Genomic DNA, 22,004 nt, shown 5'->3' on the forward strand with positions numbered 1-22,004 from the left:
TTCATATTTTGCTGGTAATTTGGGCAGCTATATTCTGATTATAATTGTTTCTTAAAACTGTTCCCTAGTTTATTAACTTTGAACATTATCTATTGTTTCTCTGCTTTAAAAGGATGAGACGTTTGTGTACATATGTCTTCCTTCCTCCTCTGTTTACTTCCAGCATCTAAATTTTTATTGAGTGATATTTTTACAGGGTAAAGATTTACAACTTTACATCCTCTTCAATAGCCATAATTTTCAAAGCTGTTTAATATTATTTATATTTAAAAGAATTCAGTGCTTACAGAGTTTTATTTTGTAGTATAACTTCTTCCATTTACAGTTATTTTGGGTCATTGTTTATTTTGGTGGATTTTGATATTAATAAATTTTATGTGCTCCTTTTATAGTCTAGAGATTGTTATTAGTATTAAAGGCTGCAAATATCTCCTCCTGTTCTCTTCCCCTTCTATTAATTCTGTCTATGGCATCAGTCATGAACACAAATTCTGAAATTTAAGGTAGTCAAGTTTATCAAGTGCATATCTTATAACATATTTTTAAAATTAAAAAAGAAATTCTCTTCATTAACTTTATAATTTTATCTTTCATACTTAACTTAAAAAATTCACCTGGGGTTCTTAGTGTCTTTTTTACCAGATATCGAGCCAGTATCCACAACACCATCTGCTAAAGGGGTGCTCATTTTCCTTTCTGATATGTATTAATAATAACTAATCTTTACTGAGCTCACTCTATGCCCACTAGTGTTCTAAGTGCATTACTCAACTAATCCTTATAAACACCCTATAAAGAAGACATTATTTTTTGTTTATATTATATATATATATTTAAAAATTTCAGCTTTATTGAGGTATAATTGATATAAAAATTTATAAAATATTTAAAAGATACATCGTGGTGATTTGTAATATATACACATCGTGAAAGGATTCCTCTCATCTAGTTATTTATCCATATCCATCACTTTACATATTTACCTTGAGGAAATTATGCCAAGTGAAATAAGCCAGACACAGAAAGACAAATACTGCATGGTATCACTTTTCTGTGGAATCTACAATTTTTTAAAAAGTTAAATTCAGAGAAAACAGAGAGTGGAAAAGTGATTGCTGGGGACTGAGGTGGAGGTGGGAGAAACAGGGACATGTTGGTAAAAGGGCACAAACTTTCAGGTATAAGATGAATAAGGTCAGAGGATCTAGTGTAAAATATGGTAACTGTAGTTGATAACACTGTATTGTATAATTGAAATTTCCTGAGAGTAGAACTTAAATGTTCTCACCAAAATAATAATAGTAATAATAATAATAAAATAATAAAGAAGACACTATTTTTACTTCCTATTTTACAGAAGAGGAAATGGAGGCACAGAGTGGTGAATAGTTAGGTTAAGGTCACAGAACTATTAAGTTCCAGAAACATGCATTGATATCTTTATAGTGTTAAAAATTCCATCCATAAACATGAAAGTAATGTTTAGCCTGTGTTTATGCCCTTTATGGCCTTTAATATAATTAAATTTTTTTCTCCATAAATTGCTGTGCAAGGTAAATTCTTTGTTAATTCCTATTTATTTTTCCTATTATGAATGGTATCTAATATATACTCCAGTTGGATGTTACCAATAAAAAGTAATGTTTTTAATTTAAAAAATGCTCTTACACTTTTTAAGTTCATTTTTTTATTTAGAAGGCCAATGCAACTCTCTAATTCTAAAACATTTTTCATTCTGTTGAGTTTTCAATGTAGTTAATTCTATCACCTGTATACTGACAGTTTTGTCTCTTCCCTTCTTATCATTCTCTCACCTATTGATTTTTTTTTTTCCCCCTATCATAGGCCTGAGCTACCAGGCTTTTTCATCCTATTTCTGATCTTAAAGGTATATGGCTAACTAAAGATTTTCCATAATCATGAGATTTCCTGAGTTTTTGATCAAATTAAGAAAGTTTTGGACTATTCCTAGCTTTAAGTTCTTTTTCTAAACATAAATACTTGTTAATATTTATCAAATACTTTTTCTGTATCTATTGAAAAATTCTTTGATTTTCTCCTTTTCTTCACTAATGTGATAATCTGAATTTCAAAGGTAAGTCTACTGAACTAAATATATTATTTTAAAGCATTTTGTGTCTGATTATCAGACATTTTGTTTAGGATTTTTACAACTATTTTCATAGGTGAACTAGACCTATGATTTTTGTGCTATTCTTATTCCACTTTTGGGCTTAGGTTCACATGGCCTTACAAGATAAATCACACAGCTCCTCCCACCCCCCATTTTTTCTTTAATAACAATGTGGTTAAAGCAAATTTGTGAGAATTGATCATACAGCTGTGTTAATTGGGGGATTTTTTTCAGAATGTGGAGGAGTTGTTCTCTGATTGCCATTTCGGTTTTTCAAAATGATTATTTGATATGTCAACTGTCCAATTTTTTTATAGCTTTCTATCTTGTCCATGTAGGTTTTCAAATTTTGCAAGTTTCCATTGAAACCTATTTATCATGTTCTTGATGACATTCCTTTACCATCTTGTATAAAATAATAAAATTATAAGGAATGTTTTACTTTTATGTTTTCAGTATTAATTATCAAATTATTTATGTAAGTTTACATTTATATTATTAGATTTAGATGTATTATATTTATTAATTGATAATTTTTTTTAATTTAGAAATCTTTGTTATATTATGTTACATTTATTATCCTTTTATAATGCTCTGTTTTATTTAATCATTTGGGATTTATAAATTTTCTTACCCCCTTCTCTGGTATCTAAGCTTTAGCATGGTAGACGGAGTCAGGGTTGCTTGTTATTTTGCCATATTATCCTGCACTTGAGTAGCATCTCTCTTAACATATGTATTTTCCATTCCATTTATGTATTTTTCTCTTCTTCAGAAATACCATTTATGTCTAGATTGGGTCTATTTTGTTTGCTTTCTATAGCTGTTGTCTTTCAGCATTTTTGTCACTATTTTTTTCCATTTGGTTTTGCATGTTCACTCATCTGTCTTCTACCTCATTGCTACTGTTCTAATGATATCTATTCCATGTCTTGAAAATCTTAGTGTATTTTCAAATTTTAATATTTTTTCATTGTTATTTTCAATATTCTTCCTGATTTCTTCTAGTTTACCATTTATATTCTGCTGTCTTATTTTTTTCTATTTCTTGTACTTATTCTTTGAAGTTTCTTTGCAAATAATTCACATTCTCTTTTATTATAATAATTAAGAAATTGACTTTACAACATTTCATATTCCACGAGTGTTCTTTACTTCAGGTTGTTTACTTGTTTTATTGCTTTTGTCTGAACTGAAAGGATTCAGATTTGTGTTAATTAAATCAGTTCTATGTATAAGTTTATTTTTTGAAATATCTCCCACATCCCCACTCATATTCAAAAAGGAGTGTAGAGGTTGATCAGTATTCTTAAGATTAGGTAGAATGTTTCACTTTAACTTATGCTTAAACCCTTAAGTTAATTAATTATGTTAATGTTATTTAGCACTTATAATATGCTACATATTACATTAATGTTGTATCACACATTAGCCCATTTCATTTTAATAACTATCGTATAAGGTGTATAGTATAATTAATTCCACTTTGCAATTGATGAAATAGAGTCATAGGAAGGTGAAGCTACTCCATTAATGTCACACAATTAGTTAAATGGAGGATTTGGGTGGTAGTATTTACTAATCAAAAAGGATTTTTGCAAGTTATTGCCATTTATAGTTATAATTTATGAAAATTAAATTTGAAAATTATATTATTATTTTTGATATTTTAGAGTTACAGATGAGGATTTATTTTTTCAAATTACAATATTCAGTTTGTAGGACAATAAACCACATGGGTCTTAGAGAACATTAGGTCCAGTTCCTCGATTTTGCAAATGAGGGAAACAGGCCAGAGAGCCCTGTCTTCATTGCTGGGTCATCTATCCTTATTATTCCATTTGTAGCTATTTGAAATAATCAAAGAGGTTCAGCTATTTTATGATTCACTTTGAAATATGTAAGTATTCAGAAATAAAATCTATCTATCTATCATTCCTCCTCCTTTAAACACTAGCAAAAGCAAAAATATAGGCTAGAATATGCTTTCATAAACTTATTTGCTGTCTCCTAAACATCTTTATACTCCAACGCTTTATTCAATCTGATTTAAAATGAACAAGTGTGCCTGACCAGACCTAAAAATGATTTTGTAATAATTCAAGATTATAAAATTTATTTTCTAACATACAGCTAATGAATGCTTACTGTCAGGCATTGTCAGAGCAATGAACACACAGCTGTCAACAGTTGCTGCTCTTAAGTCTCTGCCCCCATGGAACTTATAGATAAAAAAGTAAACTATCATGTCGTATAAGCAGGTAGTGAAAACCATGAAGGGAATTGAGTGATGAGGTTGGGGGTGGTTTTTAAAAAATTCCCGAGGGAAAACCTCTCTAAGGAGATACCATATGTGGAGATCTGAATTAAATGATGAATTGAGCCATTTAATAATCTGAGGTTGAAGATCTTTTCATGGAGAGCAAGAATTGGGCATATTTTAGGAAGAGCGATGATTCTAGTGTTTGGAAGGTAAGGTGACTAAGGAGGAAATGGATAGAGATTATTACAGATAGGCAAGGGCTAACTCGTATAGGGCCTTGCGGAGCCTAGTAAAGAGTGGGATTTATTCTAAACGTGACTGAAGCCACTAGAGGATTTAAATCTGGAAATGGGATGATTTGATTTATTTTTTTAAAAGATCATTCTGTTGATGTTTGGAAAAGAGACTACAAGGGCAAGAAAGGAAAGCAAAATGTCAGACAGAACACTGTGGATCGTAAGTTCACAAATTATAAATTGATAAAGTCAAGCTGAACAAAAGAATTGTTTTAACTAGACATTGCTTATTGCTTTTTAATTCTCTTTAAATCATCTTTGGAATACAGCTTGGTATATGCTTTATATACCTTTTAAGCCTATGTAAGAGAACTCAAAATTTTACATAAAGGGCATTTACTTCAGGCTGCCATGTCCGTCTTCACCATTCCTAAATAGATCGATTCCTCCAACCTAAAAAATAATCTGATAATGTCTAGCCTAGGGCACTGGAATTGTACTATTTAAGTTTAAATTCCATATTTGCTGCTAACTAGCTATGCTCCTTGATAACTCTGTAATATATGTCAAGTTACTTAAGCTCTCTCAGTTTCATTATGGATATATTTAATAATACCCACTTACTAAGGTCGTTTTGATGATTAAATAAAATAATCTAGGAAAGGATTTTTTTTCCTTTTTTTTTCTATGAAAGAATTTTAACAAAGAACTTGATGCAGAATAAATTTGCAATGAACACTGGTTGTTGTTATCCACTCTGACCCTGGTAAAGAATTTTTACATATTACTTAGAGACGATAATAATAAAAATACTATTAGTGATACTTTCATCAAACATTTTCTCCAAGATTAAACTTGAATATATATGAGTTCATTCATTCATTCATTCATTCAAAAAAAACCCCAAAACACTTATTTCAGCAACAGTAATGTTTCAGGTTTTACATGAGTTGCACAGGCTGGAGGAAAGATTCAGAGAACAAAGGAAAAAACAGTATTACCTTAAAATTGTTTTCTGACCTCCATAAATTAATATGCAAATAATATACAAATATCTTAACATTTAGATATAGTTCCCTCTATAAAAGAGAAAGTTTGATAAGTCAGATGAAGCTATATAATTCTGAATATGAATGACCTTCAGTTAGTAGAAAAGTTCAAAATGAATGAAAATAAAGGAATTTGAAACACTCTGGATATATTTTCTTTTTTTATTTTTCCCTTTAATACTATCTATTGCAAAAAATTTGGTCTACAAAATTTACACCTCAATCTAAGTCCACAGAGCCAAGGGTCAGAAACCTCAACCATCTTTAAGGGATTGTTTTAAGAAATCCCTTCCCTGTGGTGTCACTACCCTGAAGCAACATTTTCTTAAACAGTCACAATTTCCTCTGAATATTTCCATAAAACTTTGTGTTTTATGTTAAAAACAACTTTTTCAGTCTCATTATCTTTAAAAACAAAAGTCCAAAAAAAAAAGGGTAGAAAAAAGATTAAATTTATAAGTATTTACCATTTCAGGTTGGCAATTTTTTCATTTCATTGAATAAGAGCAAATAAAATATAGGCTTATACTCTAATTCGTATAAAATAACATCCTCTGTGGTATTTATCACTGTTGCTTCCTCCCCACCACATGCCCTTGCTATAGAAGGAACTGATTTGACTTTGAATAAGTTTGAATCCAAATCAAGATGGATGATTTATGATGAATGATTGAATAAACCTAAAATTTATTTAACTATAAAATGTCAGAAAAATTATTGGCCCTATACATTGCTCAGCATGGCATTTTAAACCATAATGCAACAGAGTATAATCTAGGAAACTGGAAGACACGGTGAGGAAGCCGTTTTCTTCCAAGTTTTTTTCTCTATCATTTCTAGTTCCAGCTCCATAGATATGGCATGTTAAAAGGGTGCTTGTTTACATTTGAATAAATATCCCTAGAAGGCTACCTGTTTCCTCTTTTTTTTTTGTTATTTTCCTTTCATACTTAAAATTCATTATTTTAAAAATCTGATTTTTATTAGAATTCAAAGATAAATTCGTTGTTTTTTCTTAATCAGTGAGACTATTAATGATTATATATGTTGGAAATTGTTGTTTTCTTTCAAAACTTTATTTAATTTACCCTATTTGAGTGAAAAAAGAATCTGTCTCATTTTAGTAGTTAATATATCAGAACTAGAGGTTGAAACTTTGCATTCTTGGACATAACCACATTTATGTACAATTAGCTTAGTATAATCTGGAGTGCCTTGAAAGAACACTGGGTGTAGGAAAGCTGTGTTCTATTCGTAGATCTGCAGTAATTGTCTGTAAAACCAAATTAGCCACTTCTCCCCTCTAAGCCTCCATTTTCTAATATAAAAAAAAGAGAGTGGGTCAGATGGTATCTGAATCCATTCTTCTTATTAATTCCATGAGCTAAGAGTATAAATATACTGTGGAATTACAAGAAGAAAATTTTTTAAAACTTTTTCATTTTTTTTCTTGAAAATTCAGTGGCCATAATTTTTATATTGAGTGTACAAGGTTTCAAGTTAGCAGGCAATTGCCTGGAACATTTACCACACTGTTTTAGTTATCAAACTTACATGATGAGATTTTCCTGGAATAAAGTCTACCTAAATAAATTTCCAAAGCACTCCATGGTATTCTAACCTGTATCTATAAATTATTATACAGACCTAAGTGTTTGAGTACAAGATTTTTTACAAGTTGAGTTGACATTCAGAAGTATGCCATGCTCGCAAGTCAGTCAGCTCAATGGACCACTGCATACACATGATTGTTATTAACCCCTTTTTTTCACTGTCAGTTAAATGGGCTTCCTCATAAAATCACATTCCAGGGTTGACATGGTCTTCTGGCACCCAGAGACCTATCATATAAACTGACAAGCAAGACTAACTAGGCGTGAGGGATTGTTCCAAAAAGATTTCCAGCCCCAAACATTCTAGCTAATTGAAGAACAGGAATAGGGTAACTTCACTGCTATTCCTAAAATTACAGCTTTATTGTTTGAATTATGGGGGACCCAGAAGTTGTGTCTGGTGCAATCATTTCAAAGTCACTTGAGGGGAAAAGGAAAGAGTGAGTACTGTACCAGGTACTTTTCTGGCTTCTCAAATATGGGATAAAACAATAACCAGGTGAAACAAACCTAGAATAGCCTAAAACTGGCCTCTTTTCTAAAGGAATTTCCAATTCATGTTGTCCTAAGTGATAAACAAAAGCAGCATAGTCTGAGAAAAGAAGTTTTCTTAAGAATTTGAGTTGGGCCTCTCACTGTTGCGGAGCACAGGCTCCAGACGCGCAGGCTCCAGACGCGCAGGCTCCAGACGCGCAGGCTCAGCGGCCATGGCTCACGGGCCCAGCCGCTCCGCGGCATGTGGGATCTTCCCGGACCGGGGCATGAACCCGCGTCCCCTGCATCAGCAGGCGGACTCTCAACCACTGCGCCACCAGGGAAGCCCAAGAATTTGAGGTTTGAAGAGGTTCTAGTTAATTATAAAATCATTATCACTTTAATTTATGATGTTTAAAAGGATAAAGGGAGGCATCCAAGGTCAAACACTAAGTTGAATAATCAGAGTTGTAACTATAATTTTATCTTGCATTTGATGAGACATTCTTGGGCTGGAGTTATTGCCCAATAGCTGCATGGACCTGGGCAATTGTATGCTGTCCTGTTATTTCCTTCAGCCCTTTGTCCTGATGCTTTCATGTCACTGGCTGATCTCTGAGTTGCTCTTTGGATGGGACTCGGATATCCAAATTTGGGATCTGGTACTATTTATCCATGTTCTTTCCCCAAACTCCTGCAGGTTCACCCTCTCATTTAAGTCCTTACAGACAAAAGAGATCTTTCAGCTTATTTTCTGCCATCAGGGAGGGGCTCAGCACTTAACACCTCACAAAAACTATTTGCTTTCACACTAAAATAAGGAGGCCCCAGGCTAGATATATAAATATATCACAATGATTTAAATATATCATGAGAGGTACACATGTTGAAGAAAAATTTCTATAAATTTTAACAAAATATATGAAAGGAAGAAACAAAAAAACACAATCCCTTTTCCATATTTTCATATACTTACAGAAAAAACAAGTGAGAGAAATAGGATCAACAGATAAGGATTACAATGAATATAAAAGGATTAATTATCCCCTTCCAAAGATAGATACTTTTGAATTGGGTAAAGTCAAGCTAACGAGTTAATAAAAAACTAACAAAAATGATCAGTTAAACACTATTCTGAAGAGACACTTACAACTTTTAAAACAGTTGAAAATGAAGTTAAAATATAACATATGTCAGGCAAATTCTAATCTATATTTAACAAATTCTAACAAAATACAGAAACATCAAATGAGGGGAAGAAGATGTACTCTTGGGAAATTTTTTAATTTTACAAAATATATTGCACATTTAGTTCACTACTTGTCAGATTTTTAAAAATACATTATTTAGGAGATTTTGAATGTAAGTATAAAAATGGGACTTTGTTTAGAGTGTTTGTGTGCGTGTGTGTGCACGCACGTGTGCACGCCCATGTTGGTGGTTTTGGTATCTAGTATCTTATAATGATTGAGCAGTTTTCTATCTACAGTGAATACTTTAGAAGAGTTTATATAACATAGGACATATTAGTTCCTCTGGGTCAGAATATATCTTTAAATATACTTTCTTGTTCCCTCTGTAGTATTGGATTTTCAGTTTTACAGCCTTTTTTTTGCTATAAACATTACTCATTTATATTTGTATGTTTAAGTGTATTTAGATATTTAAGTACATATAGATATATAGATATATAGTTATAAATGAGCAAAGTTTATATATTTTAAGCATCTATTTTGCTAGATTTTTAAATATATTATAATAAAGGAGCAGTGCTTCATTTGCCCATTTGTAATTTCATAAAGAATCAATATTGTAAAGAACAAATTGTACCCCTCTTTTCTTTGGAGATATGAAAGGATGAAAATTTATGTATTTTCATTTGTGTTTTCACCTGCTAGACTTGGGATTTTATATAAATAAACTAATTTATGAATATATTTTATATATTCATATTTATATAACAATTTTATATAAATAAACTAACAAAGTCTTTATTCAGGAGGCATTTGATCTCTGCAACCAAATGTTTGCCTTGTAGAAGTAAGGTGTTACTTTTTTTTTTTTTTTGCTGCTTCTCTTACTTATAAGTTAATAAATGAACGTTGTAATTCGCTGCTTCGGTCTTCTCTGTTTTCTGAAATTGCTCTCATGCAAACCTCTCAAAGAAAATCACTCTTTTCACTTTTATATTCTCAGAGCCTAGCATGGTACATGACATATATTAGGTGATCAATATATGTTTACTATTTGAACTATAAACTGACAAAAGTATAGAATGCAGGTCCGATTCCATGTTTTTTGAATAATAGTCAATGTAAGTGATGATAATGGTATCTACTAAAATTATAAATTCAGAGAATGGAACTGCAGAAGAGATGAGAAGCCAATTTACTGGAATATTAATCCCTGCTCCTTAAGACCTCATATGCTGTTACTATTATTACCTTAAATCCCTATATCCTTGACCATTGCCAACTTTGGTGTTTACTTAAATTAGCCAGTTTATTGAAGGATTATGTATTGGAGGCCATTACCCTTAGGGGAAGTCAGGAAATCAAACACTCACTTGGGAGCTCTTTATAAGTTTGGGTTAGAGAGTGTTTGAGACCTCAACAACATCCTGAATATATCACACCATAGATCCAGGATGTAAAAAGGCTTTACTTATCTACAGATATTTGGGTGCTGTTTAGGTGTCCTAATTTCATGCCATGTGTTGTAAGCCCTTTACATTTTTCAGAGGAGGAAACAAATATTTTGTCTGTCTTTTCAGAAGATTACCAATTACAACCTTAAAAGGAATTAATCACCACTGTAGAGAGGAGCTTTATGAGATAGTGGGGTGATCTTATACAATTTTTTTTTTTTTTACTTTTCTGAGTTTTAGTTTATATGATATGTGAGGTTACATATATATATATATAATGTATTTTATATATATATATATATATATATAACAATTTTACGCTACTGTGTTATTTTCTCTCCTAGGTCACTACTTGATTCCAAGTGACTTGACATTACCTATTTTGAAAACTTTGCTCATGTCAAGTGAACAGTAAAATTTATCTTGCTACTCTTCTCTAGTTGAATAATTGATGAGAAGGAATTAGAAACCTCAGGGAGTTTGAATACTACAGGAATAAAAATACCTTATGGTGCAATAGTAGAGGACCTGTAAAACTAAAGTGCTAGTTTCAGACTTTGAAACCCCTTAAAGACATTAAAAAGAGTGCTGCTCTCCCCATATTTCTGGAACTATGAAGAAAGCATCAGTGTAGACAACAGATTGTAGCATTCAGGGGATATTTCTCACATCTTAGAATTTTTAATAGGTAGCTCCCCCAATGTTCAATGTGGGATTATATTGTTCACAAATTGAATGTTCATAAACTGGGAGGTACCCTTCTCTAGTTATGGCAAATATATTTTGTGTTATAGATAATTAAAGCTGTAGAAATTTAGAGGAATTATAACTCTCCAATAAACAGTATGACTTTACCAAACCTTTATATATGTAATATATCTTTATATAATCAAATATTTATATATAATAATGTAATAAATATCTCTGAAACATAGATTCCCATTTATAAAGTAAGGGGATTCAATGATTTCTAGTGAAAGAATGGAGTCTTCATGGCAAGTGTTATTTCATAAATGAATTTGAGCTGGACCATTAGTGATTAGTAATGAGACTGAAGAGGAAAAAAAAGAGGAAAGTAGTCTCACTTGGGGATATAAAGAAGCAAAATATTAAAATGGGTATGAATATGTTTTTTGTACAATAGAACAGAGAAAATACCTCCATATGATTAATTATCAGGCTCCATGGGTTTGGTCAACAATTAGCAGTTTCCTCTGAAATCTATGGTTCAAATATTTCACCCAGATCCCTTGATGATTTTATTCTTTGCTGGTTTTGAATTAAGTCCTAATTCCCAATGAAGACAAATTTCATTCAGACCTTTGCTGGTCCTTGAAACACATCATTTTGGTGCTTAGCAGAGACGAAGACAGTGAACGGTGGTTTTGTTTTGGTTTTGCAATATGACATTTGGTCACTTCACCAGTCCTCACATCTGGTTCCAGTTTGAGATGAAACCACTTAAACCTCATGCACCCACTGAAAGCTGTGGGTTTGTCACAAAATTTTGTCACAAAATTTACATAAACATATAAACACAGGAAAAACTTGCTGGCTTTGTTTTAAAGTTTTGGTTTATTTCTCTGAATTCAAATGAAATAAATTCAGTAAGAACTGAACATCAACAAAATTATGCTAACCGGGCTTCCCTGGTGGCGCAGTGGTTGAGAGTCCGCCTGCCGATGCAGGGGACGCGGGTTCGTGCCCCGGTCCGGGAAGATCCCACGTGCTGCGGAGCGGCTGGGCCCGTGAGCCATGGCCGCTGAGCCTGCGCGTCCAGAGCCTGTGCTCCGCAACGGGAGAGACCACAACAGTGAGAGGCCCGCGTACAGCAAAAAAAAAAAAAAAAAAATTATGCTAACCAGACTAGACAGCAACATTCCACACTATCCTTGAAAATCAATATAGATGTACTAGCATTCAATATGATTGTGTACTTATTCAATGTTGGCCTAATAGTATATTAACCAACTTCTATTTTGGACAACTGTATTTTACATTTTATTCTTTATTTGGAAAAAGAAGATGGCTACTTTGATTTTTATTTTCTCTGATATGTGGATATTCATAGTGAAATTTTAGGTATAGTTTGCCTTTTTTCTTCTTAGCATGGAGTAATCACACTTTTAGACGTGGAACAAACCTTAGAGTTATCAAATATGTCCATCTCCCATCTGCTACTTTACAGACGTGGAACTGGATTCAAAGAGAATCTAAACCCCAGATGATATTGGTCAGGCTCTGGTTTTGCTCCTATCACATAACTGTTTATCAGTTTCATTTGTTAAAGTGTAATAGTGATGAGGTCAATGTTTCCAATTGGATTACTGGAAAGGAAGGCTAATTTTACACTCTTTAATTGTAACCACAATCCAAGTTTAGGTTGTCACTCATTTCATGGGAGATCAAAGTGTGACCAAATAAGTTCAGACTTATGCAAAAAAAGGAACGCCATGCACTGTCTTAAACAGACACGTGCACATGTTCACTGCACACACACACACACACACACACACACATACAACCTCTGAAAGTACACAATTAAAACTTTTAGTGAATCCTCATTACCTGCAGGAAAAAAGACCAAATCCAAAGTCACTCACAACTGGCTTCAACTTCTAAGTCTAGCCTTATTTCCCATGATGTCTCCTCTAGCATCCATGCTCAAACTAATCCCAAACAGCACTACATACTTGACACATCGTATTCTTTACACTCCTTAGATATTAAGCTTCCTCTTCTCTCTACTTAGCACACCCAGTTCTACCTACTCTACCTGGAAAATTACCACTCAGCTTTCAGCTAACAATTTATGTCTTCAATTAAGTTTTTCCTTTATCCCTCAATTTTGCTCATAGCAGGATCATCAGAATGGTTCAATTTCTTTTTGGCATCTACATAACATTTTGTGCATACCTATGGCATAGCATTTATCACATCTGGTCAAAATTATTTATTTACATGCCTATCTACCTGGTTTGAATGCCAAATTCTTGAGACAATGCATCCAGTCCATATGTTTCTTTACACTAAGAGCAGAACACAACCCAACTTCGCCTCAGTTTTTTCCTTCGTCTTTTTGCTATTCATGGTGCCATGAGACTGCTAATTTTTTTCTCCTGCTTTCAGTCTCTGCCTACATATATTCCCCTTCCATGCTCCCTTCTGATTACCTGTTTCGAAGTAATGATCATGTCACTTTTCTTCTTAAGAATTTCAGAGCATCTTACATACTCTAAGATTAAGTCTGTGGTCCTTATTCCTTATACTGGCAATTAATCATTTTATCCTGATTTCTTTACTGCTTTGTAAATAATCTATTTTTTGTCCGTCTTTGACTATTCACTTTAATGAAAACAACTAGACTTTATCAAATGCGAGTAACTGTAACATCTTCAAACCCACCAGCTCTAAATCAGTCTACCTTGTATCTAAACTCCAATACTCCAGGGACTATGCCTTTTAGATCTTATCACCTTTTCACTGTACTTATACCCCTTTTGTCTTCATATAGCTTAGAATCCATCCATGCATCATACTGCCCCTCACATCATACTAATTTTACAAAATTAAAGTTGATCAAAATCGTCACTCACCCTGCAATCGTAATGAGTAAAACCTACATGCTCTGCTTAATTATATCACTTTTAAATGCAGCCTGCTAATCTCAGACAGACATTTTATCCTGACCTATAGTCCATTTAGGGAAATGTACTTTTTTCTTCCTACTTCCTTAGAGGACTCCTCTAAATCTTCTCTCTTCTCTAACCACTCTTCTCTAACCACCTCCTTCCTGGCCTCACTCTCAGCTCATAAAATTGCCTTCTATTTCACCAAGCAGAAGAAAGCAATTATAAAAAAAATTGTCTACAAACTTCTGCTACCCCATCTACTCACCTGTAAATATTAGTACCAATATATTCTGCTTTCCCTCCTATTAGTATGGGTAAACCACTGGTGCGCTAGAAAGCAACTTCCTTGACCACTCAAATACATTACTGATGTAGTTCTCCTTTTCTGTTTTCTCTCATTAGTTTTTCTCTCTCTCTCAACTGGACCATTCCAGCAGCATTCAATTTAGACTAACCTATGTCTCATCTCAGGCAATCTTTTTTTTTTAATCGGTCTTTATTGGAGTATAATTGCTTCACAATACTGTGTTAGTTTCTGTTGCACAACAAGGCACATCAGCCATATGCATACACATGTCCCCCTATTCCCTCCCTCTTGAGCCTCCCTCCCACCCTCCCTATCCCACCCCTCTAGGTCATCGCAAAGCACCGAGCTGATCTCCTGGTGCCATGCTGCTGCTTCTCACCAGCCAACTATTTTACATTTGGTAGTGTATATAGTCGATGCAACTTTCACTTTGCCACAGCTTTCCCCTCCCACCGCATGTCCTCAAGTCCATTCTCTACGTCTGCATCTTTATTCCCGTCCTGCCCTTAGGTTCTTCAGAACCATTTTTTTTTTTTTAGATTCCATATATATGTGTTAGCATATGGTATTTGTTTTTCTGTTTCTGACTTACTTCACTCTGTATGACAGATTCTAGGTCCATCCACCCCACTACAAATAACTCAATTTCGTTTCTTTTTATGGCTGAGTAATATTCCATTGTATATACGTGCCACATCTTCTTTATCCATTCATCTGTCGATGGACATTTAGGTTGCTTCCATATCCTGGCTATTGTAAATTGTGGTACATGACTCTTTTTGAATTATGGTTTTCTCAGGGTATATGCCCAGTAGTGGGATTGCTGGGTCATATGGTGGTTCTATTTTCCTCCATACTGTTCTCCATAGTGGCTGTATCAGTTTACATTCCCACCAGCAGTGCAGGAGGCAAAACTTTTCTTGACTGTATCTCTTCCTCTAGCTACTGTTCAATTTCTTTGGCACATTTTACAACAAAACTTCTCAGAGGAGTTAACTTTCACTATTTCTTCTTTATCTTTTCTCTCTTAATCCTACTTTGGTGAGGTTTTAATTATTACCAGTCTACTCTAACAGCTCTTGTCAAGGTCACTAATTACTTCCCCAATACCAAATCCAATGGTCAGTTTTCAAATTACTTAAACATATTTGTCACTGTTGATTACTCTCTTTTTGCTTCATTAAGTTATTGCGGCACTGATTCCTTTTGACTCCCCTATTACTTCTTTCTTCATTAGCACTCCTTTCTTTGCTGATTCTTCCTCCTCTCCCTGGCCTCTAGATCTGTAGTACCTCAGGACTCAATGCCAAGCCTTCTTTTCTCAGTTAGATTTATTCCATGGTTTATATAATCCAGTCATAAGGTGTTAAAGACCATGTATCTCCTGATGACTCCCAAATTTTTATTTCTAGCCCAGTCTTTTGCCCTGAACTCTAGACCCATACATTCAACTGCCTATCAAAATCTCTGCTTAGTTATAAATAGACATCTCAAACTATGTCTACAGCTGACCTGTAGATTGCCTAACAAATCCCTGTTCTTCTGGGGTTTTTCTCATCTGAGTGAATGTCAACTCTATTCTTCCAGTTACTTGTGCTAAAAAACTTGGTGTCAATCTGACTCCTCTTTTATCAGTATTTGACCCATTGTCAAATTTTATCCGTTCAAAGTATTTCCAGGATTTGACCATTCTCATCACTTCCTCCATAAAAATCCAGATCTGTGTCACAAACACCTCTCACCTGGATAATATCCATAGCCTTCTGCTTCTGTTCCATCCTCTTTGGGCCTTCTCACCACACTAGTCATAGCATCTCTTGACAACGAAAGTCAGAACATTCCACCATTTTGTTCACTGTGCTCCAATGGCTTCCCAACTTGCTATCACCTAGGTGCTTCATGTCTAAATCCCCTTGTTACAAAGCACTTCTGCAAACTCATTTCCTATCACTCTCCAGCTCATCCCCAATATTGCAGTTACACCTGTCTCTATACTTTTTCTTGAACATTCCAAGCATGTTCCCACTTCAGGGCATTTCTACCTATTGCTTCTTCTGCTTTGATACTCTTCCTCAGATGTTTGTATGAGTCACTCTCCCATGTCCTTCAGGTCTCTGCTATAATGTCAATTATTAGAGAAGTCTTTCTCGATCAATTTTGTAAAAGCTTAAGTACGTACAAACTGCTTTCCCTTACTCTCTGCTTTATTTTTCTCCATAGCATTTACTGTCTTCTTGTACTCTATATTAACTTATTTGTTTATTGTCTGTCTCCCCCTACTGGAGTGCTCCATAAGAACAAGGACTTTATCTCATTCACTACTGTTCTCTAGCAACTAGTATGACACCTCCTACATCGTACTTGCTCAATAAATATTCACTGAATAAATGAGAGAATTAATTAATGTCCATTCATTGCCTGACATATATGGCCAGTATCAGCAACACTTGGTTAAATGCCCTGCATTCCATAAAAGGTCTTGTATTTTTCCTTCTATCTTAATGCATTTTCCAGAACTTACCCATGCCCCCATTTCCGTACACTCAATTCATACCTATATTTCAAGGCTCAATATATATGCCATATTATATGAAAAGATCTTACCATCTGGAAGTTATATCATTTTTTAGACTATCCAAAATACTTTATAAATGTAATATAATATATTGGGACTTTTAGCACTTTTTCTTCGATCACTCTATAAATTCTTAGAGAGTAAGTACTGTCTATCCTCCTGTCTACTTTCTACTCCAATTCCACACTGTAGCACATAGGAGCTCCTCAGTAATTGCTTTTTGAATAAATATAAACATCAAAATTTCCTTTCACTAGTGTATGCAAAAGTATACAGAAATCCTTACCATGGCTTCAAATCAGAGCTTTAAGAAAATAAAATCCAAACTGCTTCTATATGCTTACATCATCTTACCTGATCTTGCCAAACCCTACAATTTCACTTTGGAGCATCTACACCTCAGTCACCATGCTTCTGTTATACTAGTCTTTTTTTTTTTTTTTTCTGGAATCTTCCAAGCTGTGTTCCACCATAGGACCTTTGCCCTTACTGCTTTTGTGCTTGGATTGTTACCTGGCTTGTTGTTTTGTAAATTGATAACTCAGGTATCAGTTCCAATATCACCTTCTTATATATGACTCCCTTCCTTGCCCACCTAACCTAAGGTCTCTGCCAACTCCCTCTTTATCAGATCTCCCTCAGTTATCGTCTTCATAGCACTTGCCACTATTTGAAATTACATTTTGAAATTTCTTTACTTGTTAAGTGCATGTATTTTACCTCCTCTCCTCTCCAATCTCTTGCCTCTGTTCTTCCTGTAACCCACATTTCATACACCTGCAAAATGTCTTGCATGGAGAGCATGGGCCATTTGCCTTTTCACTACAAGGTCCCCTATGCCTAAAACTGTGGCACCTTATAGGAACTAAATAAATGTTTGTTATTTTTAAAAACTCCATTGCTTTTCTTGACATTTCAAATGAACGACTATAGAGGTTTATTTATCCTTCATTAATGGCAATGTTCCAGCATGTATTAATTGAGCAGGATTTCTTTGTTGCTTCTCCCTTCATCACAGGAATGCATATACTTATTTAAAGAAGGAAAGCACATCTTCTGGAGAATATCTCTTCAGAGATACACTAAAGGCAAGAGGAGTCCTGAAATGAACTGTAATTGGCCCATAAAGCCACCTCTAGCCCTTCCCATTTGTGAAAGTCAAAACAGAGCTCCTGAAGTAAGCGCTTACCTTCCTACTCATGGACCTAATTTGTGCTGCTGAAGTCATACAGCATCAATAGTTTCTGAAGACAGATAGTCTGAAACTAATTCCCCAAATCTCAAAAAGAGAACTAATCCAGGATGGGAATATACACAGTAATATTCCAAATCACTAATATTTAAGAACTTTGGTATCTTGTGGCAAGTATGGTTTTCAATGCTTTTGTGTTTATAGATTTATTAAAATCTTTTTCATGAGACCAAGAAAATAGTCTATATAAACATACAGAATTGACACCATGGAAACAGAGTCATGATGAAGTATTTTATACTTAGCTGTCTTAATGTTTTTCCATTGTGGTTGACATTTGCTGAAGACAAATGGAAACATCTTGTTTTAACGTGATGCTTTCTGGGATCCTCCCAAGCACATACAATCTCTCTTCTTTTTCCTTCTCTCTCATTTTACAATGTGTTGCTTTCTACCTTGTATTCTAATGTCTCATTACTCCAAAGAATGTATTTTTCCAATCATTTGGCATTGCCTTCTATAATTTGAAGTACACGGAAGGTATTGAATAAATGCTTGTGGAATATACAAATAACAATATTTTGTATACAGTTTTTTTTTAACATCTTCATTGGATATAATTATTTACAGTGTTGTGTTAGTTTCTGCTGTATAAAAAAGTGAATCAGCTATATGCATACATATATCCCCATATCCCCTCCCTCTTTCATCTCCCTCTCACCCTCCTTATCCCACTCCTGTATGTGGTCGCAGCACTGAGCTGATCTCACTGTGCCATGCAGCTGCTTCCCTCTAGCTATCTATTTTACATTTGGTAGTGTATATATGTCCATGCCACTCTCTCACTTTGTGCCAGCTTACCCTTCCCCCTCGCCGTGTCCTCAAGTCCATTCTCTACGCCTGTGTCTTTATTCCTGTCCTGCCCCTAGGTTCTTCAGAACCATTTTTTTTTTTTTTTTTTAGATTCCATATATATGTGTTAGCATACCGTGTTTGTTTTCCTCTTTCTGACTTACTTCACTCTGTATGACAGACTCTAGGTCCGTCCACCTCACTACAAATAACTCAATTTTGTTTCTTTTTTTTCACCCCCATTTTATGCACTGATTTCAATACACTAAAAAACATAAGGAAAAGGAGAAACTCATACTTTTATGGCTCTATTTGACACAGGTACTACAAATCAGCATCTTACCCAGTCCCATGGCAGGAGGGGGTGTCTAGATTCACCTTATGCAAGTTTGAGCAGAGTTCACAATGTGGAAGGGAAACTTAGGTGACCTTGTAGAAGGGTATCTTTGGACAAACTCGATGAACTTTTGTTATTTCTTATACACCTGAATATATAATAGGAATTGATATTTATATGCTTTTATTTCTCAATTCCATCTGTGGCCAAGTGGATTCTCTCAATTGGACAGAGTCACATGTAGAGAAGTGATAGTATCTTTGGGGCCCCACAATCCCAATGACAACTTTGAGCTACAAGTTTCTGTGACAGATGATTTTGCCAGTTGGAGACTCAAGCAAATGAAGCAGCCTTCATTTGGAGGTTCCCCTTGAGATTCTGGACTGATTGCCTCTCTTCCATGTCTAACAGTTATATCCACTTTGAAAGGCAGCTGTTAACTTTCCACAGAAACACCTGACTCATGGGTTCCTGTTACTCTTCAGCCTGATAGTCTGATAAGATATGTCAACTTGAATACAGTAAATAATATAGTAGGAAGGCCTCAAAATATCTTGCTCATCAAATGGAAATGGTATATCCAAGAATGCAGCTAACTTCATCCCAGAGGCATCTCAGCTTTACCTTGTGCACTTGGGAGAAAGTTTATTTTACACTCCACTGCCTCAAGCAAAGTCGCTAGCTCAATGGAGCCCTTGATTCACAGAGGTCTCCTAAACACCTAGTCCTGGTACGCTGGCAGTTGAGCTAAACTGCTATTCACCAGTGTGTTCTGGGCTGCTGCAACTGTTCAACCGTAGTACTAGTAATGTAGAAGCAAAATTGATTGTGGTTGTTCCTCTCTGTGGGCAGAATTCAAGTCCATTCTCATAGCTCTGGCCATACTCCGCTGAAGGAACTTTGTTATATTTGATTCTGTTGCCCTTGGTCTAGCTTTTGGATCTTCCCCTTGGAAAACCACAGATTAGCAGATCTAGGATACTCTTATTTGGATCCATGAACTGTTGAAACAAATTGCAGCTGCTGATTAAACTATCTGGGTCACTTATATAGATGCCCATGGTATGGGCCCAGTCTTAGAGACTGGATGGATCTAGCTGTTGAAGAAGATTTCACTGCCTAGACTGCCATTGCTTTGGACACAGAAACACGTCCATCACGTGGACTGAGCACACATTATAGGACCCAATATTTCTAATGCAGAGGTTACCACTGAATGTCTGATGTGTTAGTTCTGTTCAAAGTTGACTCATTTGACCCGTGGTAAGAGAGGCCACACTGCAGGAGGAGGGGACTCGATGGACGTATAGTCAAGGGAACTGAAATATCTTCCACGATCCCTATGATCCATTCACAGGTATTTGGAACAGCCTCCTCAGATATGGACTTAAGAATATTTCTGACTTATCTTTCTCAGCTCCTCATGAGCTACACAGTTTAGTAAGGCAATGTGGTCACTAAATATGGCTGTTTCTCAGAAAAGGATCTCCTAGGGCTTCCCTGGTGGCGCAATGGTTGAGAGTCCGCCTGCCGATGCAGGGGACACGGGTTCGTGCCCCGGTCCAGGAAGATCCCACATGCCGCGGAGCGGCTGCGCCCGTGAGCCATGGCCGCTGAGCCTGCGCGTCCGGAGCCTGTGCTCCGCAACAGGAGAGGCCACAACAGTGAGAGGCCCGCGTACCGCAAAAAAAAAAAAAAAAGAAAAAGAAAAGAAAAGGATCTCCTATATTGAAAACTGGTCACTCCTATTTTGAAAATTCTGGATTGCACCCTCTTTATTCTTGAACATGCTTCTTTCTTTCCCCTAACGGCAACCCAGGCTGGACTGTTTGGTTCGCCCTTCAAGTGGCCACCCGGACAAAAGTGTTCAAACTTAATTGTGGTTCAGCCACCTGTATCCTTTAGTTGGATGGACATGGGAATAATTTACTACTTGGTTGCATATGCTGCTCACTTAACACCCCTAAGTAGCACACAAGAGCCAAAGTGGGTGACATACTGAACCTCTGTACGTTTTATGAAAACGCCTTTGTCCCTCTTGCACTTGAACTTTCTAGACCACAGGTATGGCACGAACAGGGGATTGCTGAAAAAAATGTTACAGATATAGCAATGGGATACACCAACTTTGTGGCAATGGAGGTGAAATAATAACCCAGGTACTTGTGGAAGGAACAATAGAATCCCGCAGAAAGAGATACATTAATGATCTTTTTCTTTAAGATCCACCACTGGCATCTTCCTCACGAAGGAAGATACCCTGACATGGCTCTTCCAAACTGTTGCAGGCACCTAACTTCAACTGGAAAAGATGATAAGAAATGTGTCCTTGGCTTTAGCTGAAGTGATTGATGATACCTTTAGAGGTTCATTATTTTCCCCATCACAGTGAGTGAAGGGAGCCAGACACGCACAGGACACACTGTATGATTTCATTTATATGAAGTTCAAGGACAAGTAAAACGAATCTATAATGCTAGAAGCCAAAAGAATAGTTACCCCAGGGATAGGGACTGTATTGACTGGGAAGGGGCATGAGGTTATTTTCTGCAGTGATGGAAATGTTCTGTATTCTCATCTCTGCTGTGGTTAAATGTAAAATTCAAACATCTGTATAGTTTAGACTTGTGAACTTTAATATATGCATATTATCCTCGTTAAAAATGTTTTAAAAAAAGATTTCTAGGGGGATA

Source organism: Globicephala melas, chromosome 4, assembly GCF_963455315.2.
Source record: "Globicephala melas chromosome 4, mGloMel1.2, whole genome shotgun sequence".
NCBI classification, from domain to species: domain Eukaryota; kingdom Metazoa; phylum Chordata; class Mammalia; order Artiodactyla; family Delphinidae; genus Globicephala; species Globicephala melas.